The following is a 27,279-nucleotide window of genomic DNA, read 5'->3' on the forward strand; positions in this document are numbered from 1 at the left end:
ATGATCATGACCAGATTAACTTTTAATTAGCAGAACCAATGCTAAATGCATGGCCTTGTATGGACTTGTAAATTTATGGAATATTATTATTAATGAGGTTGTACAATCTATTTATAGCCCTTTTTTAGTCTCTTTCCCTGAAATTTCTTCAAAAATATAATCTCTGCTAGAGTCTACTGATAGCTTGGAAAAATTTAGTACAGTCTTCTCTGCAAATATAAATAGGGCACTTATTTCATTACATATTTTCTGGGGACAATCTATTAACATGCCTACCTTTTTGACAGAGTCCCAAGTTAGGAGAGAAGATGGACAGTGTTCTTTTTTCTAGACTAGGGAAAAGAGACTTCCCTGCCACGAGGCAAAATCAGGATACAGTAAACCTAGAGATGCTGTTGTTTTAACACCGCTGGAAGACCTGGTTATCTTTTTATGTGAACTAAAATTATGGCTGGAGAAATGAAGGACAGACTACTTGAAAGTATAGTTGTATAATGTTTGGTCTTATAATATCAGAGTCTCTCTGGAACTAAGTTTTATGATTATGTAAGGACAATGAATTTTTACATCCTCTAAGGCTTGCGTAGTTTAAAATGTAGAGGCTATGTTTGACAGCAAAAATCTCTGTGTAGTCTCTACTGAGTCCCTTGGAAAAAATCTACTGTCACCACTAAAGTATAGCTCTGTCTCTGCTCCCCGCTTTTCTCAGATACCTCTTACTCTCTGCTACTGTTACAAACTCCTTGCTTGTAGTATCTCTTGCCCTGTTTATCCCCCTGGAGTAGGTTTTCTTTTGAGGAAGGACTGTTCTCCTCCTTCCTCAGCCTGTAGTGTTTGTTCTTACCAGTGGTGCAGTTGCCAGGTAAAAGCAAATGGGTATTTCATCTGCTGCCAAGAGTCGTCCTTCTAAAGGAAAACTGTGAACAAACAAAAAAGGTAGAGCCTCTGTCATCACTAGGTTAATCTCTACATTTCAAAGAGTCTGTCCTTGAGCACAGTAAACTCGGTTAAAATCTTTCGGAGATGGAGAGGGAAGGGAGAGAAAGTGACTATCAGGGAAACAGGATAAATGTTCACTGACTTTAAAGAGCTATTCATGCAAGGAATCACTACAGAAAATACTGTAAAATACAGAACCTGGAACTCAAAATACTCTGTGTATCTTACAGAGTGAAAAGTATGAGAAACTAGGTAGTGTGTTGACTTACAAAAAGCTATGATTTGAACCAGTATGGGGGTAAGGGCCTGGCCTCTTTTTTTTTTCTTCTTTTTTTTTTTTCCTTTTAACTAAATCACTTTGTCTTTTTCTACAAATGTTTGATCAAAAGTTAATCAATTTATTCACAGAATGGTGTGTCTTAAAATCCCATAATTTCTGATACTGATGAAATTATGCTCCTGATGCAAATAAACAAGTGATCCTCCCTCAGGAGTCAGCTGAATTTGCTTTCACTTTGTAGTGCATTTTAGCATCAGGACATGAGTGAACACCATCCTTTTCTCTGTGTAATAATGCTTTGAAATGCAACTGTTTGCAAAATGCCAAACAAGACTATTCTCCCCTGAGACTGAAATGTTATTGTCAATAACTAAAAAAACAACCAACCAACCAAACAAACAAAAACACCCTGGCACACATTGGGGTTGTTGTAAGAGGCACAGCAGTTAATTTCAGAACTATGAAATATTGATATCTAGCCTCTAACCTTGAGATCCAGCAGAAAGTATATTCATATTTTGCTTTGTTAATATCTGTTGACTTTATGGAAAGTCAGTGGATATAATAGTAGAACTTGATCAGAGATTATTTGTATAGTCAGATTCTGTTTGTACCGGTATATGGGTATATAAAGGATGAACTGTCATATGTGCAAAAATCCAGACAATAAAAAAATCTACTCATACACATGCTGATTTTACAAAAGTGTACTGACTGCACCTGAATAGAGTTGTTAACAGTTTAATTATTTTGAGAGTTCTACTTGTCTAATGTTCAATTTGAGTAGAGACAATCAGGTTGCTTGAAAATGGTCAGCCACCCAGTCACCAATACATATTTTACACTGACCAGTGAGTGATACAAGGTTTATTTCTTCATTTTGCATTTCAGTTGTTTACATATCTCCAAGGAGATTTAGGTTTTTTTGTTTCAAAATCATTGGCTGAAATATGGTATATCAATGAAAAAAGACTAACATGTCAGTCTTGATAAACACAGTAAAAATCTATAAAAAAAGAACATGAAGTTGCAAGGGAGTTTTTTTTGTTGTTTGTAATTTTTTAATTTGACATAATTTGCAGGTAGCATCTACTTTCTAATAGAAACCCAAAAGTAACAAAAATCTTTTAATATATGCTAACTTCATTTTTACCACATTTTTACAAGAGAAGAAGGAAGCAAACTTTTCTTGTAGCTGCAATATCAGATTCTCTGAACACTGTCCTGTGTTGGTTGTTTAAAGCAGAAATTGTAATTGCAGGCAGTAATGTTCTTTCTTGCATTTCACAATAGCAGAATGAATTAGAAAATGCATACTCAAGCAAATCTAGTTCTCACTATTCTTTTAATCCATAGGAGGTGATATGTGCCACTCTAGCAGATCTCAGTATCTTTATCATGTAAACGGACATCAATTTAGGGCATGTGATGTGTATTTTCAAATATAAGTAAACTTGCTATTTAGTATGCCTGTGTAAGAATGTAGATTCAGGCTTCTGAAAACTGAGACATTCTGTAACCTAGTAATTGCATAGGTTCAAAAATATTTAAAAAAAAAAAAAAAAAAAAGGTGTTTTGATTTATTTTGGGGAATTTTCCAAAATTTTAAAAAAATCTACTTCATATAGGCATGTAGCAACTCTATTAATCCAAGTGATAGATTTCAGTTCACCATTCTGTTTCTCAGAGTACATCCTACCATATTTTTTTAAAATATATTTTAAACATTTATTTATTGGAGAATAGCCATGATATTGCTTAGGCACATAAACAGGTGAGGTGAACAGAGAAGTTTGAGGGATTTGTGCCTTTGGTTTCTTCTAAAAAGTTAATCGTGGTTCCACGCAGGCAGTGGTCATAATTCCATATACTGCCCTGAGTATTCTGTACTTCCATGTTGCGCTCAGCTAGTTTACACTACCTACAAAAGACAAGAGTATTCATAGAGAAAGGTGTAAAATAATGATGCTGACCAGCATCTGAAATACTGCAATTACAGTAGCTCAATCAACAATTTTCTGGTTGCAAAGATATATTGTAGACACTAGTCTGATATATACAAGTTATTGAAATTTCTTATGCCCCTCTCCTGTGGCAGAGAGGAGACCATTATTCTGCCCGTAAATATAGAATATTTATTCAGGATTTAACTAGCCAACTAATGAGGCATCCGTCTCAGAGCGTAAGTTGTTTAAGCATCTGTGGGATATGATGCATAAAACTGACATAAACTATATTAAAACAAGCTGCTAAGCTCTGCTGATTTTGTGAGGTGAGAGTATTATGTGTAGCCAGAGTGGAAAACATGGTTTTAACACTTGAGGTTACATCTCAAAAGACACAATAATTTGGTGTAATAACTAGTGGAATCAGTCCCCCTACATCATATTTGAGTTCTAGGATCAAGTTCTTACATATCCAGGAATGTTTCAAAAGAAGTGAGATTTTTGGAAATCCTTCTTCTTTGAAAATGGGATAAAGTTGTGAGAAGTAAAATCATAACCATACAAGTAATTTGAAATTAAGTCTTCAAGTTGAAGGGGGTTTGCTAAAAATGTTGAGAAATTAGAGCCAGTGCTGTGTAAATGAGACTGGTTGTGTTTCACAGAGAGAGAACTAGAGTATTCAAAAGTTGAAATACAAGGTTGTAGGGAAGCCAAAACCAGTACAAACTCAGGCAGAAGCAGTGATGGTGTATGTGAAGTAGGAACAGTAGAATTAAATTATTGTTAGAACCTGTAACAGAAACATATGGGGGACCGGATGACTGGGGAACAGCTCTGTTGAGAAGAACCTGGAGGGCTGCAAGCCAAGCATGAGCCAGCAGTGTGCACAGGTGTGGGGGCGGTGTGGTTCTCTTGTTCTTGTGCTGTAACTGTCATGGCCGTGCTCCTGCAAATCGTGATGGTGTCATTATGGTGGATTCTCATGGGAAAGAAATGCCGGTGGAGTGCAAATCACCTCTTCTTTTCCCCTTTTCCTACCACTTGGTTGTACCCTTTTGGTTTACATTAGGGAACCAAACAAAATGCGCCCGCAAAGCTTAACCAGTTAGTGTGCAGCACCTGTCCATGACCAGGGTATGTTCCAGTCAATGCCGATAACATCATAAACATGAACAATCTCTAGGAAGTTTGAGCAGGTCCTAATGAAAACTGTATGGCTATTGTGGTAGAGTTTATGCACCAGAGTGGATGCACAGGGAAGGATGCTCTTCTGGGCATGTACTAAGTCTACAGACTTGGAAGTAAAATTTTCAGATGTGTATCTAATGTGCAGGACTCTCTTCATCACTGCACAGATTCCAAGTATTTCTGCAGTGTTTGTTTCCTCTACCCTTTGTAACTGTGGCTTCTCGGTTCAGTTCTGGTTAACTGACAGTTTTGCTTCAGCTTGCAGAGTACATAGGTGCTATTTCAAGAAAATTACTGGAATACTAGTGCAACATTGCTTTCAAAAAAAAGACCAGTGACTGCAACTTCTTAATTGCAGAAGTGAGGAAAAATGGTTGATTTTTTATGGGCTCAGGGCAGTTGATTAAGCATAAAGCACTGCTGGATCACTTTGATTCAACCCTGAACTTAATGTTTTTCTTCCTCCTAAAGACAGTTTTTAATATGTACCATAACAAATCCTAGGAGAGCTGAACAATACAGGTTGCTTTAAAAAAAATAAAAACTGTGGAAATAGTAAGAAAGTTGTGCATTTGCTGTTAGTTTGACTTGATCAGCCAAGACAGATTTAAGATAGTGCTTCTGGTTTTCTGTTGGAAAATGCTGAATGCCTTATTAACCTTTCTCATGTCACCCATAGCTTTCTAGACCTTTCTCATACTATTATTCCATCCTTCCTAGTCCATTTAATAAGAAGACATTCTTCCTTCTTCATTACTTTTCCAGTTCTACGCTGACAGTCTATGGGATGGGGGAACAGAACACTCAGTATTCATAGCATGCGGACATCACCAGTACATGAGCCTAGTGAGATATTTTCCTTGTCTTTATGTTCTTAGTGTCCAACATCACACTTACCTACCTTGACTTTCATATACCGTTTTATTGCTCTATAAGTTAATATTGCAAAACCCTTCTACATTATTTCCAGTTCACTTGGTGTAACAAGCATCAGCTCAGAAACTGAAGCCATCATGACCTGCTAGAACTGAAGGTGAAAATGTAGGTCTGTGGTTTGAGGGAATTATTTCAGCTTTTAGCCAGAAAGCTGAAGAGTCACAGTGGACATCCAGTCTTAAAACAAAATAAAGTGGAAGTGCATGTTTATTCTCGTCAGGGTGACTTCCACTGCACTGTATAAATTATTATTCACTGTAGGAGTAAATTTAGCAGCTGTTTTATGCTGGGTATCTCACTGTTTATGATCAAATTTCTCCTTAACCATTGTTCCTATTATAAATCTAGGTAAACTGTACATGTGCACATGTGTACACAAATTATTTTTTTGTTCTTGTCTCCAGAAGGATAGAATATAATTCATGGAGGTCAGCATAATGCAGTTTATCAACCACTCTGTCGGGATGAGGATCTTCTCAGACTAGGCTTCTTATTGCTTATTGCTCGTTGCTTATCAGACCATTATTTTCAGTTACTCTCTTCCTCATTTCCAGGTCTTCAGTAGAGTCAGGAGAGGTTTGAGATTCTTTACTTTGAGCAAAACCATGTCCCAGGATAAGTGGAATTTAAATTCAAGCTCTCAGAATACAAAGAAAGGCAGAGTCATTATTGAGGCAGGTATTTACACATACAGTTGTAATTAAAAGCAGGCTTTATACAGGACAACAATTTGCATTTAGGGCAACTGACTTCTTGCTCTGAAAGATAAAACCCAAAAAAATGTTTGTGCCTCTTTCCTCCCTCCAACCCCTGCCCCCAAATGAAAGTTCCAAAAGAAAACATTCAAACCAGCACAGGAGTGAGAATTTGTGAAGCTGGGGAAGGGAGTGATAGTGTTTCTAGCTTCTTTGAAAGAGAGAAGTATAGCTAGTGTCAATGTCTAGCCACTAGAAGATATCAGGAACATACTGAATCACAGCTGTGTTATAGGTTTTTTAAGTATGTTCTCCAATCATTAATCACTCCTTAGAAGTGTTTCAAAGTAGGCTCTTTCAGATTGGTCCACTTCTCAGCACTGCTCATTTCAGATTGATCAAAAGCCTGTACCAGGAACCGAGTGCTGCTGTGACATGTGGGTAGTCCTCATCACACTGCAGAAAAGTAATGATTCCTCTTCCTCTTCTCTCTTGGATGCAGCCAGTGTGGCATTCACAGCTTAGCATGCACCACTAAGATTTGATTCCTCAATAACCTTGGCTACTCTCTTTCTGATTCTGGCTGAGAACTTCAAGCTTCTGAGGTAATTCTCAGTTCACAAACGTGGAAATCTGCTTTCATAAACTCTGAGCAAATATATGCAAAGTAGGTAGCGACTACAATAACATTAGCACTGCCCTTCTTAAAAAGAGAAAAAAAAATTCTGCCAAGTACATTGAGAAAGACTCTAACCACTTTCTTTAGGAAGGGATCTGGCAGATAGAACCAGCTTTCAGCAGCAGTAAATCAAAGTATCTGTATATTCTGGTCATCCTACCAATTATATCTTACCAAAGTTTACTGAACGTATTTTGGTGCCTGATGTCACATGAGGTTTGTGGATTCAGTAAAGCATTTAATATCAGTAAAGTAGCACCATTCACCGTATAAATACCTTTGAATATCAATCTGTTTAACATGCGAGAAGCACATGGGAAAATTTGATATGCATGATGAGAGCCAGGAGACAATGATGACTAGAGAGAAATTGAAAGAAAATAACAGAAGTCTGACACACCATTAGAAGAGGGAATGGGAATGCAAAGTTTGATCAATAGGAATGTTTTAAAAACATATGTTAGTAAAAGAGATGAGCAGTCAGTCACTTTAGCTTTTAAGGTAAAGATATAGCTATAAGCAAGGTACATAACTTTTCTGGTTTTTGTAATGCTTGCCTTATAGACAGTTTGATGCCATCTTGTGACAATAAAATGTGTTTCCTTCTTTGTTTTAGGAGAGTAAAGCACTCTCAGAATGTGGTGGTTATTAATAAATGTGTTGTCCTTTACTTTTTAGACCTGCTATTGCACAGTGTAGCTTACAAAAAAAGAAAAAAAGTACTTCTAAAACTCTATAATGGCTTCTGTTATTTGGAAATTCTGAAAATGTAGTGACTGGCAACATGTACCTACCAAAGGCTTTCTGGTTTATCTATATGATACTGAGAGCTACTTGTATCAGAAATTGCACCTTGTTCAGAACGTAGACTTAGTCATTGCTAGTTCCAACAGTCTACTGGTCTCTGAATGGCTGTAGCTTCTCCAGTCTGCCACAGCTATAAAATTATTTCAGGTAGGTAGCTACAAAAAGCAACCTAATGGCTGTATCAGCCTTTTAATCAACAATTTCTGATTAACTGTTGTATCGGCCATATCCCTGGGCTGGAGGATAGGTAATGGAACTAAACTGGATCTGCGCAAGCTACATGTAAATCTTCCACAGAAACTGATGTTTCCAATTTGAATCTGTAGTAAGCGCAAAGAAAGAATGCTGCAATGTAGCTGATGATATAAATAAAAATGTTATCATTTGGAAACAGAGGGTGATCATTTTAAGGCAGATGGAAGGAAAATGGGATTTCTTCAAATAGACAGTCCTGGTAAAAGCCCCATTACTACAGACATATGCAGCTATCTGCTTCTGTTCTCTCACAAGGCCTTATAGTTCGTTTGTGTTTTATTATATAATTTTAAACAATATTATGTAAGGAGTAAGCAAATAGTTCTTCAGTATCTGATCTCAGTGGGTTGTACTGAGGGGTTCTAAAACCAGAATTTGTAGTAATTAACAAAAATGTGCTATTTTGAATTTACGTTACCAAGAATTATTTTTCTCCACAGATTAAAACACTGATGTTTTAATCTATTAGAATCATAGAATAGTTTGGGTTGGAAGGGACCTTCAAAGGTCATCTGCTCCAACCCCCAGCACAATAAGCAGGGACATCTTCATCTAGATCAGGTATCTCAGAGCCCCGTCCAGCCTGGCCTCCCATGTTTCCAGGGATGGAGCATCTACCACCTCTATGGGCAACCTGTGCCAGTCTTTCACAACCCTCACTGTAAAAACTTTCTTCTTTATATCTAGTCTAAATCCACCCTCTCTTATTTTAAAGCCATTACCTTAGTACTATGGTAACAGGCCCTGCTAAGGAATTTGTCCCCATCTTTCTTATAGACCGCCTTTAAGTACTGTAAGGTCTTCCTGGAACCTTCTCTTCTCCGGGCTGAACGACCCCAACTCTCAGCCTGTCCTCATAGGAGAGTTGTTCTGTCTCTCTGATCAACTTGGTGACCCTCCTCTGGACCCTCTCCTACGGGTCCATGTCTTGCCTGTACTAAGGGCTCCAGCGCTGGATGCAGGACTCCAGGTGGGGTCTCACCATAGTGGAGCAGAGGGGCAGAATGACCTCCCTTGACCTGCTGGCCATGCTCCTTTTGATGCAGCCAAAGACACGATTGGCCTTCTGGGCTGCAAGTGTACATTGCTGGCTCATGTCCAATTTTTCATCCACCAGTACCCTCAAGTCCTTTTCCACTGGGCTGTTCTCAATCCCTTCATCCTCCAGCCTGTATTGATACTGGGGATTGCCCTGACCCAGGTATAGGACCTTGCACTTGGCCTTGTTGAACCTAATGAAGTTGACCTGGGCCCACTTCTCAAGCTTGTCCAAGTCCCTCTGGATGTCATCCTATCCACGGGCATGTCAACCATACCACTCAGCTTGGTGTAATCTGCAAACTTGCTGAAGGTGCACTTGATATTAAATAGTATTTGTCCCAATATAGACCCCTGAGAGACACCCCTTGTCACTGATCTCCATCTGGACATTGAGCCATTGACCACTACCCTCTGGATCTGACTGCGGATCCAACTAATACCTCATTCACTGATCAGTCCACCCTGTAATCCATATCTCTCTAATTTAGAGAGAAAGATGTTGTGGAGGACCATGTCAAAGGACTATTAAAAACATCTGAGTTAAGGATAACAATGCTGAATGTAAAAATGAATCAAAATTGCTTTCTAGTCTCCAGCCTTGGACCACTGCTTCATGGTTTAAAAAAAAATGAAACAGGAGATGAACTTCACATTAATCCTCCTCAACAGCAACTATGATTCTTCAGGTAGTTGACTCGGGGCATTCATAAAGCATTTACCTGCGAAGAGACTTGAGGTCTATGCCAGGAACTGGAAAGGTAAACATTAAGCAGTACCACATCAAATGGATAGATCCTTCCGTGAATCTGGCCCTTTGAGAGAACCCAGAAGGTTAATGAAGGGAATCTAAGCAACTAAATAAAATTTAAAGAATACTTCTGTACAACAGCTTGTAAGGCTATATGAAACATATATCTTGAGGCAAAACAGAAAGTAACCATAAAGTATTTAGAACAAACGACTGGTACTGAATCCTCTTCAGTCATCAGCAGCTACCTGTATTAGGATCAGACTGAGAAAATCTTCTTTAAGATTAACTGTATGAGCTCCCAGAGGTCTGTATCTGTATATATCTGCCAAAAAATTCCAGTGTAATCACTACAGCTTGATGAAACAAAAAATTTTGCCAGTTTAGAACCTTCTGTACTGTTCTGGCAGATGAAATAAAGACTCAGTTCTGCCTCTCTGTCTCTTACTGAAGAGTTAACTGCTGGCCTCATCAAAATGACACCAAAATTTACAGCAGTTTTAGGTCTGATATTTCATTGTACTGAAGTTGTATTACCTTGTATCTCTTCCAGTCGCCTTAATGTGCTGTCACCTGAGTCTCTAGCACTGAATCTGGAGGAATTTAGTAGTCTATAGCTACGGACATGGTATTGTGATCTCTGAATTTTAACTCTAACATTTCAAGCTTGTCTTTGAGTAATTTGAAGTTTCATTACAAGAAGTACTGAAATGAAGGCAGTGTCACAAATCTGACAGGATTATATAAAAGTAAGCTTACACAGAAATAGGTTGTTGTCTCTTTCAAAATAGCATATATTTCTGAATATTAACCTGTTTGGTTTCATGTGTTACCTTTTTGAGATTCATACACACGGATGCAAAAATTATTTCTCATAAGACGACTGGAAAACTTACTTTGAAAAAAATTAAACATACAGTGTATTTTGTGAAGGGAGAAAACAGGCAGAAATGAGACATATTAAGAGTGAAGCCAAAATCCTAATCAAAACTCTCACAAAAAGGAAAGGAGAGGAAAAGATATAATCTTATCCCCTGCTGAAACTCATAGTAATGTTACTGCATAAATACAGAAGAAAAAAATCTTTCATAAACCAGGATAGGTCAAACTGGAAGTCTGTCTTGGCACAAGATCAAAGAAAGGTCTCTGCATGTGTTGAAAGCCTTTACTTACCCTCTCTCAACTGAATATGAAAAGATTTTCACCTTAATTAAAGATAGACATAAATAAACGTCCAAGAAAGGTCTTCATAGTTTATCTGGGTGCAGTATTTAAGCCTTCTATTCCATTTGCTTCCTAAATAGCATCTATTGGTAACTCTTATTCACTTGCTATCTTCATCTGGCATGCAGGTTTACTTAAGTGTGGCCAAATCCTTAAAAGTAAGGTTTTGGCATTCCCCAGCAATTGCCCTTCACCATCATGGTGCTTAGCTGCAGAGGCTGTGTTTAGCTAATTTGAGACCTTGTATTGTAGGAATCTATCTTCCCGTGACCAAAGATGACCAAAAGAGCTCACTGACATCAGGAAAGGCTATACAGGCAATACCGGATCCTCACAACTTGAGAAGATCTATATGAAAACCAGAGTTCCATCATTGCTGACTCTTGAGTTGTGAGATCATTGGTGCTTATTGTAGGCCTTACTGTTGATGTTACCACTGAGTTATGAGCAGTGGGGTAAAGGGGTTATGTCAAATATCGAAGAATAAAAAAATTAGTGAAATATATAATTGGAAAAATCCAGTTTTGTCTTACTTATATTAATTTTTCTGCAGCTATGATAGAGATCAAAATTCTTTGACGGAGTTTCAGTGCCACTTAGCAATGCGTGATCTAGTTTCAGACTAATCAGATTAAGGTTCCCAGCTGTAGCTGGTTCTAGCCAGAGGAAGTTAGGCTGGTCTTGCTACCGACCTGCAAATGTGGCTAAGGCAGATCAGAAGCCAGATGAGGCCACAACTCAACCAATTCTGAGCTTGAGCTCAGGGGACAAACTTCAGACCTGCTCCTCCACCCACAAACGACATATCCATCCTTCAATCACAAAATCAATTGTATGTTGTCTGCAAAATGTTTCTATGTAATCTCAATTTCTGTATCTCCATCTAAATGTTTTTTATTAAAATATTTATGCGTCATAGCAGAGATCATCTTTGAAATAGGATCAGAAACCCTTAATTCTTTCAGGGATTTTTAGACAGTTATTTCAAAATACGTGTGCTATGGAACATAAAGCCTACTTCATTTTATAAGGGAAAGTGGAAAATGAAATGCAAAACTCTAATTTCTTCAGAAAAGTTGAAAGTTGAGAAGTACCAGACCTGTCAAGATTTGTGAACCCTTTATGGTGTTGCTGCATAAGAAGGACATCAAATAATTACTAATTATCTGAGCATAAATTATTTACATTTGATATAAGTGAAATCAAGATATATAAGAATTATAACTTTGAAGTTCTTTATCATTAGTAATTTATCATCCTAATTAATTTTGTATACTCTGAATACATTTATATTTCCTTTTGAAATCCAGCCTATTGTTACTAAGTCATTGCTGCTATTCAAACCTCAAAAGTACTCTCAGAAGTTCTACTAGTTTGCTAAAAGTGTTATGTCCTCCAGCTCTCATTGAAATCTTAGTCACCTGATACATAGTTAAAGGGTGTTTTTTGTTTTTATTGTTCAGTTGATTTGCTTTCTATGTCTTTGTCTTTTCTGGTTTTAATTTAGAGAGGTGAAGAAAGTCCTTTAAGCATAGAGCACTATTAGAACATCCTGCTCTCCTTCTGGTCTGTGTGAAGAATCCTTCCTTCTGGGGAAGATATTGTGTCCTCAGGTACTCACTGGTGGTTTCAAGCTTGACTGGCAATACCAGTAGGATAGCCAGGGCAGAATTTTCATAAGGTTCTAAACACTACTAAAAGAAACAGAATAATTATTTGGTATTTCAGTTTTTATGCTTAAGGTCTCTCTTGTGATTACTTTGTTTGACCTGGAATTTTGAACATACTCAGTAACTTTATCCATGTACTAGAAGGATTATATATATATATATATATAAGAGATAGTTTCTTAACTTGGATAGAATAAGCAAATTTGTACTGAGAAACGATGATTTTACTTGATCATATAGCTTTAATTCAACAAGGAAAATAATAAGTTAATATAACAATTAAAATTGTCTTTGCAGTTTTTATGGAACTGGGAAGATTTTTAGAATAATACTGTCAAGCAACTCCCTAAAAACACCCATGGCAAACAGGAAAAAATGGGGGGGGAAAAAAATCAGGTTTTAACATTAATTTACCTTTTATAGTTTTTAAAGTTTCCATTCTCATTGAGAGTTCATTGAGAGCATCTTAAAAGAAAATCTTGCTGAGACAGAGATAGCAAAACCAGTATACAGATTGCTTTTCAATGAATCTAGACATAGCATAAAGTTTTCTTAAAGAATGCATAGCAGTTTCTGACAGAGAATTTCAAGACAGAGAACAAATGCTGCTGAATTACCACTTGCCCTAGAAAGTTTGTCTTTGACACTCTTTATCATTGCATTATTAATCTTTTCCACTAACTTCCTTCCTGTTCCAGACACATAATGTTATTTTTCTTGCTTGTTTTCTTATTTTCTTACTTTTTTTTCCTCTTGTCACTGATCTCACTTTCTTTTCATATTAATGAGGAGAAATCTTGTTCTATCATTCTAAAGCAGCAGTCTTCAGTTTTCACACATCTCACTCCTTTCTTCTTCTAATTTAGCTCTGATTTAGTTTCTTGGTTTTCTTCCAATTCTTTCTTTCTGCATGTTCAGCTACATATACAGGTACATGAAATCATAACATGACATTCAGAATTCTCTGCTTTTGATTTTTCAGTCCTCTTCTTCTAGACTAGACTTACTTTTTCATCAGACTTCTATTATCATTAAAATATGCTGATGATTAAAAAACATCACATATTGTGACCCCATGTGCAAATACTTTACTGTATTTTGCACCTCTTGTTTGGAAGACTGCCCTTTAATATTAGTGTCTGGTTTGCCACTGATGAGTAACTATCTTTAAGCAATCTTTGACCAGCATGTGGGATAAAGGACAAACAATAGAGGGAAAATAAAAAGCCTTCGTTTTCCCTCAACATGTATTTCAGTCTTGAAATGACTATATTAAAAAAATTCATTGAACTTGCTTTTATGTTTATTTGTTTATAAACTCCTACATATTTTACTGGACTATTTTTACTGAATTTTCCTTTGTTTTATAATCAACATGAATGTAAAATTGAATCAGATTATGTTTTATTTTGTATGTAGTCATCAGAACTCAGTTTTATTTGCAATGTCCTTTATCAAACTGTTTTATCTTCAAATTACACTCTCAGATGCTACCACACTAAAGATAATAGAATTGTAAAGATGTAATTTAAAGTCTGGTTTGAGAATAGTAATTTTCCATAGAAGTAGCCCAAGAAAACACTTGACCTGCAGAAACTTTATTACTAGTGATTTTGTTCTTTTCTTGATTAGATATCAAGTTGACTTTCAGATCCTGACCTCTTCTTTCCACCAAGGAAATAATTTTCTTACAAACTTTTGAACAATCATGCACCACTGGGCACAGAATTTACAAGATAATTTTGCCATCTGTTTTTGGAGTATACCTGTCTCTTTTTTCTTATAGCAACTTTAATGAAATAGCAAGTACAGCTTGATGAGGTTTCAGGCAGAACAATATTGTGCGCTATAGAATAAGAAAGACAAAACTGAGTGTGGCCACTGTTTTTCAATATTCTGAGAAGCTTCTTTTTTTTTTGGTGATAAAAACACTTGAAAACACAAAATGAAATAGATGTGAGTAGACCTGGTGAATTGCTTCTCCACCTGCTAATACTTGAATCCTAGCAAGGCAAGGATACTTGCTCGCCTCAGAAATTTCAAGAGGCAATTTTGTAAATGCATGATGAAATGACACCTTCATAATGATAATATTTTGAGCAGATGTGCAATGTCATGAATACTAATGTCCTGTAGATTTTGGAAAAATCTTAAACTTTAGTATTCTAGAGTCTTCATTTCTTTTCATATTACATACAAGTCCGTCCATTACAATGGACCAAGCTGGTCTTTCAGACAAACATTTGATGCAATGCCACAGTACTTAATTCCACTTACACATCTCAAACTGCTATTAGAGAACTTGTATATATGGCATAAATTTTCCATTAATTTCTAAATAGCTTTTAGGATTTAATCTCCACATTTTTTGTGCAGCTGAACATGTTTTGAGCATAAGCACAGTTACTGGGATAGGTGCAACCAACATCCCATTACTCCAGGCACTCTCAATTACTCAGGCCAGAGTTGCTCTAAGGGCCTAGACTGGCTGCTGAGGTGGCAGGTATTGCAAAGCTTATTTGAGTTTAATATTGCCAATGGATGGAGAAAGGGAAATGGAAGCCAAGGCGAAAGTTTGGGGTTTTTTTTCTGCTGTTTCCTGGGGCTGCACAGTAAACCAAATTTTGATGTCGTTATTCAGAGGTATTTTTGCATATAAGTAAAGCATGGTGATTAGCTTGCAAGGCTATACATTTAGTATTGTCATTCCTGAGGTGGAGTTGCTGGCCCTTGTCATGTGTACTGCAGTCACTGCGTAACCACCGACTACCTATGCAGGAACATTCAATTCTACCATTCTGAGATGAGGCTGCACATCCTTAGTTGTCATCTTGTTATTCAGTGTTTTGGGTTTGTTTGGTTATTATTTTTTTTTTTTTTATATCTAAGTGTTCTATTTATGTGTAGAGCCAGTAAACAAATGTTTGAGTACCAATCTTCCTGTGAAATGATCAAATAATGCTGTTAGCATTTAATAGATGTCAAGATGAGGGTCTGCAAAAAACACGTATCTTAGTTCACTTTTCTTTGGAAGTAAGAAACCTGGGGCAAAACACACATTCTGCTAAAGGAATGCACAGAGGCAACAGTGAAGACTTGTGTCACTATATGCCATAATCTATCATGTTTCTTGCTTCTAAGTAATGCCAGGGTATTTTTTCATACAAGGTATTACTAATAGTTCACTAAACTGAATGTCACGTAGGGGATTTGGTTCCTATGTGACCTTGGGTGAGACACATCCACTTTAGTGGATTATCCCCTGAAAAGTGCTACAAAATCTAAACTGCTACTTTCTTTGTCTCAGTACAGTCTTGATATTATAAGAGTTTGATACAAATACTGCAAATAACTGTCTCTGAAATAAAGAAGAAATTCTTTACGATTAGTTTGAAATAATATTCAGAATTAATTATTTTAATGTATTTATTTTAAATTGAAGGCATCTGTTTAACTAAGTATTTTTTGTTAAACAGAATTTGTATACGTGCTTCATTGCCTGATACATTGGGAAATATTGGGTCAAGAAAAGATTTGGCTGAAATTTCTTGATCTGATTCTTTTCTAACACATAGATGTAAAACAGTTAATAATAATAATAATAATAATAATAATAGTAATAAACAACCCCCAAAACTAACAAAAACAAAGTCAGTGAGTGACTTAATTTTACCAGATTGAATTTGCCACTTGGCTACTTTGTTAACTTAAAAAAAAAAAAAAAAAAGAAAAAAAAAATCTTGCATATAACAGTTTTCTCAAAGGTTTTATACATTCCCATCAGCTCTTAAGACCATTTTGTCATTCATGTGCACAGAATGAGTACAGTTAGTTTACTTTGTACACAGGTGGGCCCGGGCAGTTTGATAAATTCCTGCTGTGATAAGAAACATGTCAGCTGTTTGGATTTTCATGAGGAGGCCACGTGGATGGAAAATGATTATGTTATGTCAAGAAATGCTCAACATAGAGCCAGTACTGAATAACAGTGCTGTTTTTTCTTTCTGTTTGTGACACAGGCGTCTGTTCTGTGACATCAATTCTAGACTGACTGCAATGCAACATTCTTCATTATTTTGTGTCTAATGTAGCACAGTCCTGGCTTTAATATTCCCACCAGTGTAATGGCTGCACAGAGTCTAATTCTTGATAACTTGCCCTGAGTGTGAACAAGACACAAATGCCTAGTGAACAGCTGTATATCATTTAGTCATCTCCCTGCAGAAAGCAGTCATTTGAACCAGACTTAAAATTAGAGAAGTCACAGACTTGGGCACTTACAGAGTTTCCCCTTTGCCCATAATGGAGAAGAATAATGAGTTTCAGTACAAAATTGTAAGGGCTAAAATATTGCTTTGTGCAATGAAAATTGTGCTGTTATATATCACCTCCCCCTTCCTCTGACACTTTAAATCAGCTTGTCAGTTTTCACTGGTAGATAATTTGATGAAAGCTTTGCACCGAGTAAGGCTTTTTGCTCAGTTGTATACAGCAAAAATGTTGCTTGTGTCAGGGCCAATTAATAATGCTGAGCATGTTTTCATACCTGTGAATAGTTGCTATAAATCTTTTCTCCACGAAACACCAGGATCCATAAGAATAATGTTAGCAATAGGTACTAATGGCATACTTTGTGACTGGTCTAAAGATGTTGCAGTAACCAGCTGATAAATTTAATGACAGCTGACAAATTTCCGCTATATTAGGATACCTGTAGACTCCTGACCATGTATATTTTAAAGCTTCATTTCTTGCACTTACCTTTAACTGTCCTTAAAGACCACAGAGCTATATACGAGTGTTAGCCTGTGGTAACATTTCTTTATCCTAGCCTTCAAGAAGAAGTCTGGGGCTGGCACTTAACACATTTTATATTTAGAAGTTTTATCTATATTTTCCTTTTTTTTTGTCTCGAGGCTATGAATGTCTAGGATTTTCATGACATTTACAGTCCAAAGTACATATTATTAAAAGGCATGGGAAAAATATCTAAGGAGAATATGAAATGCATAACAAGGTTTCCTTGTAATAATAGCATCTCAGCTGCAAAAGAGTTGTTTATGATATTCCTATCTTTTGCTCACTAGGAATGATATGCCAAGACCTGGGGAATGCAAATACAGCAACAGTGTCCACTGTAACTACAGTATATGAGCAGCTGAAAATTAAAGTAATTGAAGAAGTTAATGTGTGGGACACTTGGCTATTTTGAGGAAAGTTTTGGTTGTTTTAGCTACATTGATTCTCTCCAACCCTCTCTCATTTTAGACAAGAATATTTGCTCAAAAGTTATAGAAAGCTTCTTTGTTGCTGTGGTAAATAATTTAATACTATTAACCAATTTTTTTTTCTTCAAGGATTTACAAATATATCTTTACCCCTCAAAAGTGTAGCCTATAAATAATATTTGCAAGCACATTTTCTTTGTTTTTAATTTTGTGATATCAGTAATGCATCAGACCTACCTTAGGAGCAGTTAATTATTTCTTGGTTATTTTATAGTTCAGTGCTATAACTTTCATTCAGTTGCAATCTATACAGAGAACAAATTAAAAAGACAGGTACAGTAAAGTCTGTATGTTGGTCAATTCTGTTTTCTAGCTGCTTAGTATCAGCTGAGATTGTAAATCATTATTAATTCAGAAGATTTCTTTTGGTCTCTGAACTGTAATCAACAGATTCATTAATAAAACCCAGTACAATTTTACCCTATTCTTAATTATTTTAATGAACTCCTGATTAATATGCATTACATTACTGCTAAGCTTGCCTTTAAGTACTATTTGTGGATTAGATACGTATTTTTCATTTTTGCACTCATTTAATTCTGGACAAAAAAAAAATCCTACTAACAAATATATTTCTACTTTTACTTATTTTTCATGGATATTCAATATTTAAATTGGGCAAATGACACTCATGCTATTTTTGTTATTTTTTAAACTGTGCAACCTTTGTAAAAACTATGAAGGAAAAAAGTTTGGGTTTTGTTTTTTTGCCTTTTTTAATTAAAAAAAATAATTACATGTTTCAATAACTGCTAACTTTTTTCTTAGAGATTTTAACAACCCACACATAAATTAGGTTTGCCTAAAGATATCTTTAAAAAACAAATGACTTTTTAAAAAGCAGCAAAGTAAAACTGGAAAATACAGTCTATTCCACAAGCATTGCACGAGTAATAAGTATAAATTCATGTTGTCTGACAGTGGACCAAATTTTTTTATTTGCTTCATTTGAAAAAATTCTGGTTTGTGTCTCAAGGGTTGTATTGGTGGCTAGGGTAGGGGCATGATTGAATGCACCCTTAGCTGTGTCACGTTTCTTAGGGAAAAGAGGAGTAGATGAATGTATCCACATACAAACGATACTATCTGAGGACTGTCAAGTGAAATTCTAAAATGAACAAGGCAATAATTCAGCTGTCCTACTAAGGGTCTCAGAAAAGACCATATCAATCCTTTTTCAGTGAAAGTATCTTTTTTTTTTTCCATCTTTTTTGTGTCTTCAGTCCCTGCTTCTGATGTACTGACTTCATAAAAGTCATTTCAGTATGTCTCCATTTCCCCATCTCTACAATGGGTGATGAATATTTTAGATCTTGCCAGCAAAGAACTTTGAGTTCCAGTAATAGAAACATACAATACAAGAACTTATTATTTCACATCTCTTTATCAAAGGAAAGTGTATTGGAATGAAAGCACTATCTAAAAAAATTACAAAGGAAATGTATAGGAAGCCAGTATTTCTTGCACAGGTGTCTGTGGTGCAGACTCAGTTCCATTACTGAAGTCACAGTGCTGGGTTCAGAATAGAATCGTAGAATCACAGAATCATAGAATAGTTTGTGTTGGAAGGGACCTTCAAAGGTCGTCTAGTCTAACCTCCCCAGCAATGAGCAGGGACATCTTCAACTAGATCGGGTTGCTCAGAGCCCCGTCTCACCTGGCCTTGGATGTTTCCAGGGGTTGGTGTGTCCACCATCTCTCTGGGCAACTTGTGCCAGTTTTTCACCACCCTCATAGTAAAAAAATTTCTTCCTTGTATCTAGTCTGAGTTTAACCTCTTTTATTTTAAAACAATTACCCCATCTCTTCTCCAGGCTTAGAACAGAGACATTTTTCTGTCTTCAACTTGCAGGATATCCAGGACTCAGAACATTATATGCTTAAGGATTCTTGCTCTGTGGGAACTTAGTTGTTATACAGCACAAGATGGCTGGAGTAAATGAGCTTGTGTGCTTAATTTCTTTAGATTTTCATAAATAGTTATCTTCTCCCACCCTTGGGAAGAAAAAAAAAAAAGAAAAATTACAAGATAGAAAACATGGAACCTCTTTGTCATAGGAGAGGAGAAAGAAACACCATGTAGTGTGCCACTGATACATTCAATCTAGTAAGGGGACCAAAGAAAGGACATGTTGTGCACACGCACACATGCACTGTTAACTGAGACCCATCCCTGGTACTGTGATGAGCAGGCACCATTGTGCTCAGGAGAAGGCAACTCTGGCCAGCAGCTTGGCACAATCAGAAAACTGCTGCACCTAAGGCCCTCTGCATCCACATAAAAATGTTTCCTATACATCTCTATCATTCATTATCACTTATCTCTGGTATCACTGGAATGGTGAAGGGTTGTAGGGGGGGTGTTCATAGCCAGATTTCAGAATGAGCTGCCGATCACATCACTGTGTGATGCTGTCACAATGCATCTTTCCAGCAGTTTCAAGTATTGTTTTCCTGTCAGTTCTTAACCCATGGAAAAGCTGAGGCTCTTTGTAGTCAGCTCCTTTTCCTATTGTCCTTTTGAACATGGTCCCAAAACTCGTGTATGTGTTGTACTCCTAATCATGGCAATGCCATGATCATGCTTTGTCATCTTTGAAACATCTGCGAGAAGATTTCATGTAAACATTTTATAATAAGTAGATTTGAGACATGTCTGAGACAAAGTAAAAAGCATGAAGTAGAGGAGGAACAAAGTTTTCTATGCACAGGAGTACAAAATTGAGCAACACTTGCATTCCCAATCTCATAATGCTGCACATAATACCATATCTTAAAAAAAAATAAAAAATAAATCTTTTTGTTTGGAAATAGGGCTGAGATTGATATAGGCATTTAAAAAAAAAAAATTCCAGATGACATATTAGTAACTATTCAGAGCATTTAATAGTCCTTTACAACTAATGAAATTAATTCTGAATTAAATTATTCCTGGTCTGTAATAAAAGCATTAGAAGATTGTGAGGCTCCAGGAGAGAAAATGTGTACTAGGGTGCTTTACATTGTGATATTCCCAGACAGCTTTTGTTTGTGAACATTATGTATTCTGCCTGTTAATCCCGTATCATTCAGAGCTGCACTGATGTAAAGAAAGCATTTATTATGTAGCCAGTGTGTTTTGCAATACCAAAATTAGAACTCATTCACTTGTATTCAAAACAACCAATACAATATATTCCAAACTTCTAACTATTTAGGTAAAATCAGCTTGTTATACTAGATGCACGTAGATGCATATCTCAGCTCTGGATAAAACCTGTGATCCGATGTAGTGGATCATGTAATACAGTCTATATAAAGAATTAGTATGGACAGAATTAGAAAACATGACACTGCTTCAAAAACACTTTGTTTACAAATGAGTGTAGAATTAATAAATAATTACATCAACATGTTAAACATTTAGGTTAGATACCTAAAAATGTATTGAAGAGTACACTTTCTTTGTATGTGCTTTTACAAGTGCTTTTAACTCCATGTCCACTGCAGATGATCTGTTAGTGTGAGAAAGATAGATTTCAGAATAGCCGTGTTTTGCCTATAGCCTGAAATGGTATAATATCTTTAAAATGGATGAGGGAATTGAGTGTACTATCAGCAAGTTTGCTGATGACACTAAGCTGGGAGGAGTGGCTGATATGCCAGAAGGCTGTGCTGCCATCCAGCGAGACCTGGACAGGCTGGAGAGTTGGGTGGGGAAAAATTTAATGAAATATAACAAAGGCAAGTGTAGAGTCTTACATCTGGGCAGGAACAACCCCAGGTTCCAGCATAGGTTGGGGAACAACCTATTAGAGAGCAGTATAGGGGAAAGGGACCTGGGGGTCCTGGTGGACAGCAGGATGACCATGAGCCAGCACTGTGCTCTTGTGGCCAAGAAGGCCAATGGCATCCTAGGGTGGATTACAAGGGGTGTGGTTAGTAGGTTGAGAGAGGTTCTCCTTCCCCTCTACTCTGCCCTGGTGAGACCACATCTGGAATATTGTGTCCGGTTCCAGGCCTCCCAGCGCAGGGCAACAAAGATGACCAAGGGAGTGGAGCACCTTCTTTATGAGGAAAGGCTGAGGGAGCTGGGTCTCTTTAGCTTGGAGGAGACTGAGGGATGACCTTATTAATGTTTACAAATATATAAGGGGTGAGTGACAACCAATTATAAGACCGGGGTAATGTGTTCAAACTGGAACACAAGAGGTTCCACTTAAATTTGAGAATAAACTTCTCAGTGAGGGTAACTGAACACTGGAACAGGCTGCCCAGGGAGGTTGTGGAGTCTCCTTCTCTGGAGACATTCAAAACCCGCCTGGATACCTTCCTTTGTAACCTCATCTAGGTGTTCCTTCTCCGGCGGGAGGATTGGACTAGATGATCTTTTGAGGTCCCTTCCAATCCCTAACATTCTGTGATTCTGTGAAATATTGTGCTGAATTTTTATGAGCTTTTTTCCTTGATCCTAAACTATGTTTACTCTCCATTCTTCACTTTTTATTTATATCAATTTATACCTTTAATTACATCAGTACTCTTTCATAATTTGATTATTATATTAGTTTTCAACTATCATGGAAAGATTTTAGTTGCTTTGCTGATACTTATCGCATCTCTAGATTAAGTCAGCTGTAAAAAGCTCATTTGACATTACAAAGCATTTGACCTTATTTATTTATGCACATAAACCCAACCGTTTAAAAATGTAAATAGATTTCAGTAACATCAGTGCTCTTAAATAATTTTGTGTTATAAGATGCATTTGACTATGTCTTAGCCAGAGAGAATTGTTTCCCATAAGATCTTTCTTTTAATACTAGAGACTCTAGAACACTTCCCAGAACTCTTGAAAACAAACTGTGTATTTGCCTTGACAAAAGCATGTAATATATACCCACAGTGATTTAAGTCTTCTGACCACAGCTGGAAAGGAAATAGTGTCTTTATTGCAGATTTTTCATATCCTTAACATAAATCCTACTCTGATTTCTGTGATTTTTTTTTCTGTGCTTTCTTTAAACCATTAGTGAGTTACAAAGCTTGGTTATGGGTCAGGCAGAATAGATTCTCCCAATAGTGAGTCACATTACAGAAGCAGAGGAAACAAGTGATCTGACCCTGTGCCATGAAAAAATGTAAAATGTGGAATGCTGAAGGGGACATCAGTTCACTTCATCTTGATTGTCATGCATGGCCTGCGCCTTTCAAGATACAGGCATGCCTACGTCCTTTTGTGCGCAGAAGGTATGTTTTGGTGGATACAACCTTTTTTGATTGTTGCAGTGATCCCAGGGACCTCTATAACCATACAGCATTCCCTCTGAATGGCTCACTACCGTTTGCACAGTTATCTCAGTTGAAAGTTAGATCAAGAATGTAGACTACAGCTGTGTTTAACTCCTCAGGGTTTGCTGAATGTAGCAGGTAAAATGTAGTGCCTCTCGTGATTCCTGTTCAATCTACTCTAGGTGTACCTGCTCTAGCAGGTGGGTTGAACTAGTTGATCTCCAGAGGTCCCTTCCAACCCCAACCATTCTGTGATTGCTGCCATACTTTCTTCACTCAAGAGTACTATCATGAGATACATGGGTGCCCGGAATGTCTTCTGCCTCTTTATCTCCTGTAAGCATAATGTGCAGCTACAGCCACACAAAAAAAATCCTGAACCAGTGGGGTTTATGTAAGAGCAAAATCATTTAGTAGGGAAAAATAAGAATGCAATTTTCCGTGGGAAAATTTTGCATACTCAAACTCAGAAGAAACACCGTAATTTTGCAAGACTTGCAGATGATCAGTAGGGCCCTGAATTTGGAGAGGATCTCACCAGAGAAACGTTGAGAAGACCAGGGGCTGGATAAAAGTGTTTGCTATGAATTCCCAGGCTGGTCTTTGGGATTTTTGCAGTGTGTTACAATCATGACACGGTTGTATAGGGTGTGAGGCTGGACTGAACAGAGCTGTTATTTATAAGTTTCTGTAAACCACAGAAAGATGGGGATGCAAGAATTCCAGAGTCTATCTGAGGCAATGCATTTATATAGGTAGAGATGGTGATTGTTACATAGAAGCCAAAGATTACTAAGGTAAAAAAGTTAGAAGAAGTAAAGATGTCATAATAAAGTGATTGATAATAGCTGAATTATAACCCTGATATCTTCAGAAACTTATTCTGCTGTTTAGATGTTTTAGTCCGTCTTTGTTTGGTTCTGTTCTTTTTAAAAAAAAATAAAACCCCTAAATTTTGAAATAAGATGCACTGTAGGAGGGATTACAATTTTCCTTTTTCTGAATCCCTTTCCCATATATTTTGGTATATTTAACACTGTCTATAAAAATGTAAGGCTGGTGGAGGGCAGGAAAGTGGAGAGAGGTAACTGCTGTTCTGCTGCTTGCTTTAGGTACCAGCTGCAGCTATCTAAAGTGTGCAACTTTGAACATACAACTCAATTAACTGAAATGAAAAGGTGACATTTTGATTCCTTTTCCTGTTACCTGTGCAGTTTCTTAAGTGAATTTGGCATTTTTTCCCATAGAGCTGTCAGTAAATGTGTCAGAGCACACAAGAGATCAGCAAAATTAGGACAGGAAAAGGAAACTGAGAATTCTAAGAAGGTTTTGTTGGTTCCTCATTCTGTATCCTGGTCATGACAATAACCTGACACTTGTCAATTCAGCTTTAAAGCATGCTGTTATCAAGAAAAAAGTACCACTCAGTTGGACTATTGCACTAAAATAAAGTGTATTTTTTTCCCTCTTGTGGGTATGGGCATCATTCTGCACAGAAGTCCTTTGGATTGAACAAAAAATGATATTTATATCAAAAGCAGAATTGGATTTCCTGCTTTTCCTTCATTCCAGAAACTACGTTTTTCCTGACAATACATGGTGATGATAATGACCATGTTTAAAGCATTATTTGTCTTCCATAGGAAAATGATCTTCGTCTAATAAAACCAAGTTTGAGTACATGAGAGGATCTTTTTGCAATATATTATCTTTTCAAGGCATTAGCATTGTGAGAGATAACTCAGCTGCTATTTTATTCCTTTGCCCAGCTGCAAATTATGTCTCATTTTTCTAGTTCTTCTGATACACGTAGATGAATGACTATCAAAAGACTGGCATTCAGCATGCAAACTGTGATGGGTAAAGGAAAGCTGCTGCTATTAAAATTATAAACAATTCAACCCGTGTTGCTTCTAAGTATTTCAATTTACTGACAAATATGATTGTTGAAACAAATAATAGTTTAAGCAATGGAAGAGAATTAAGATTTCATTTTATCCCCAGAAGTAGGGCTTGGATAGGGAAATATGAGACACTTCACAACTATGATCTCTACACCTACATGTTACTCATGGTACCTGAGAGGTGTGTAGGCCACTTTACACTGGCAGCAAACCAGGAAACAATGATAGCAAAAGTGATACAGTCTTCCATTAAATTACATTTATTTACCTCAAAGTATTGATCACATAATTACTGAGGCTGACAGTTGTTTGCCAAGACCAAACAAGTTTGTGCCATCAAATGAAAGAAAGAAAATATTCTGTGAACTCCTGTTGTTCCACATGATCCAGGCAGAAATTGGGAGAATTGGCTGACTGTTAGTTTTTTATACCTTTCCTGTCTATTTGTGAGTAGTTCAGTTAGGTTCACAAAGTCCCGTATTCTTTCATGTGAAAAGGCAAGAGTTTCTCTTAAACTTAGTGGAGCTTTGTTTTTAAGTTCTATACAGGTTCTATTTAGTTATATATTTTTATGCAAATGGTAGTTATCTGATACTTAACTACTATGGTAGCCTAACAACTCAAGTAGATAGATTGGATAGATTTATTACTGAATGCTATCAGAGATCTACTGAGACCAGATATTGAGGCTATGATACCTTATGATACTGCTAGAGGTTCATTGATGTAAAAGGAAAATTCTGAACACATTCTGAGTCAAACTGTGCAGAAATATGGTAGACCTGGAAGTGAATGCCATCACTGACAAACACTGAGGGGGCAACATTGGTAGCTTTAGATGTCAATTATTACAAATGCTGAATTTTAATGTTTTGTCATATCTGAGATGAGGTAAGTACAGAAACTAAACAAAGAGTGCAAAATAAAATTCAGCTTTTCTGAATTATGTCTGTATCTCAAGAAACTTTCTGATTAGAAAGGTTCAAAAATGGGGAGTCAGAAATGGAAACTCTGGAAACTTTGCTACTATGAATATCAGTTTGAATTTTAATGTCTCAGAAATTAAATATCTTCTCTTGATGTTCTGTTACTCAGACCTAAGTGTTCTTACAAGACTCCTGCAAGATTTACAGCTTTAGCTGACAAGTCATAAGCAGAGAAGATGATTCAGTGCTCTGTGTAGCTGCAGAACATCAGTGACATTCTTCAGAATGAACGTGAACTTGCTGCTACACTCATCATCATGTATTGTGCAGAGCTAATCCATTTGCATCAGAATTGTAGAGCTCCTGTATTGAGATTTAGTCTGTTTTCCATTTCAGTATGAAAAGATATTTTAGTTGTGATTTAGTCAGAGAATACCTAGGAAGGGTGACAGCTATTGAATGCAATTTTCATAGATCTTTCTCCACTGAGAAGCTTGTGGTTTTCATTTCTCTTTTCTAAAAAATCAGTTTATGGGGTAGCTTTATGTATATCATAAAATATCACATTTTGTATCATCAACATTTAATTAAGAGACACTTGAAACAGAAAACATGTTTCTGTCTAAAGGATTTTCAAGTGTATATGTGTCACAGAGTGGCTGAGGTTAGAAGGGTTCTCTAGAGATCATCTAGTCCAACCCACCTGCTAAAGCAGGTTTACCTCGAGCAGATTGCACAGTGGAGTCTCAGAGGAGACTCCACAACCTCTCTGGGCAGCCTGTTCCAGTGCTCTGGCACCCTCAAAGTAAGGAAGTTTTCCTCATATTCAGATGGAATCTCCTATGTTTCAGCCTGTGCCTGTTGCCCTATCATTAAGTACCACTGAAAAGAGTCTGGTCCCATCCTCTTGACATCCACCCTTGAGATATTTATGAACATAATTAAGGTCCCCTCTCAGCCTTTTCCAGGCTGAACAGACACAGCTCTCTCAGTCTCTCTTCATAAGACAGGTGTTCCAGACCCCTTTGTAGCCCTCACTGGACTCCCTCCAGTAGTTCCTTGTCTTTCTTAAACGGGGGAGCCCAGAACTGGACACAGTACTCCAGATGCAGCCTCACCAGGGCAGAGTAGAGGGGGAGGATAGCCTCCCTTGACTTGCTGGTCACACTCTTCCTAATGTGCCCCAGGATACTATTGGCCTTCTTGGCCACGCAGGCACATTGTTGACTCATGGTCAACCTGTTGTCCACTAGGACTCCCAGGTCCTTCTCTGCAATGCTGCTTTCCAGCAGGTCAACCTGCACCACCTGTACTGGTGCCTGAGGTTATTCCTCCCCAGGTGCAGGACTCTACACTCACCTTTGTTGAATTTCATTATATTCTTCTTTGCCCAGTCCTCCAACCTGTCCAGATCTCACTGAATGGCAGCACAGCCTTTTACTGTATCAACCACTCCTCCCAGTTTTCTGTCATCAGCAAACT

At 37.1% G+C, this 27,279-nt stretch overlaps 1 protein-coding gene across 1 annotated transcript in view; it reads left to right on the forward strand.

Annotated features, from left to right (window-relative positions):
* Positions 1–27,279, forward strand: part of EYS (eyes shut homolog) — a gene marked incomplete at its 5' end in the record, with an annotated part of 687,713 nt that overhangs the window by 350,719 nt on the left and 309,715 nt on the right. The gene's annotated exons all lie outside the window — the stretch shown is intronic.

The sequence above is a fragment of the Streptopelia decaocto genome (assembly GCF_964273445.1).
Source record: "Streptopelia decaocto genome assembly, chromosome: 3".
In the NCBI taxonomy this organism is placed as follows: Eukaryota; Metazoa; Chordata; class Aves; order Columbiformes; family Columbidae; genus Streptopelia; species Streptopelia decaocto.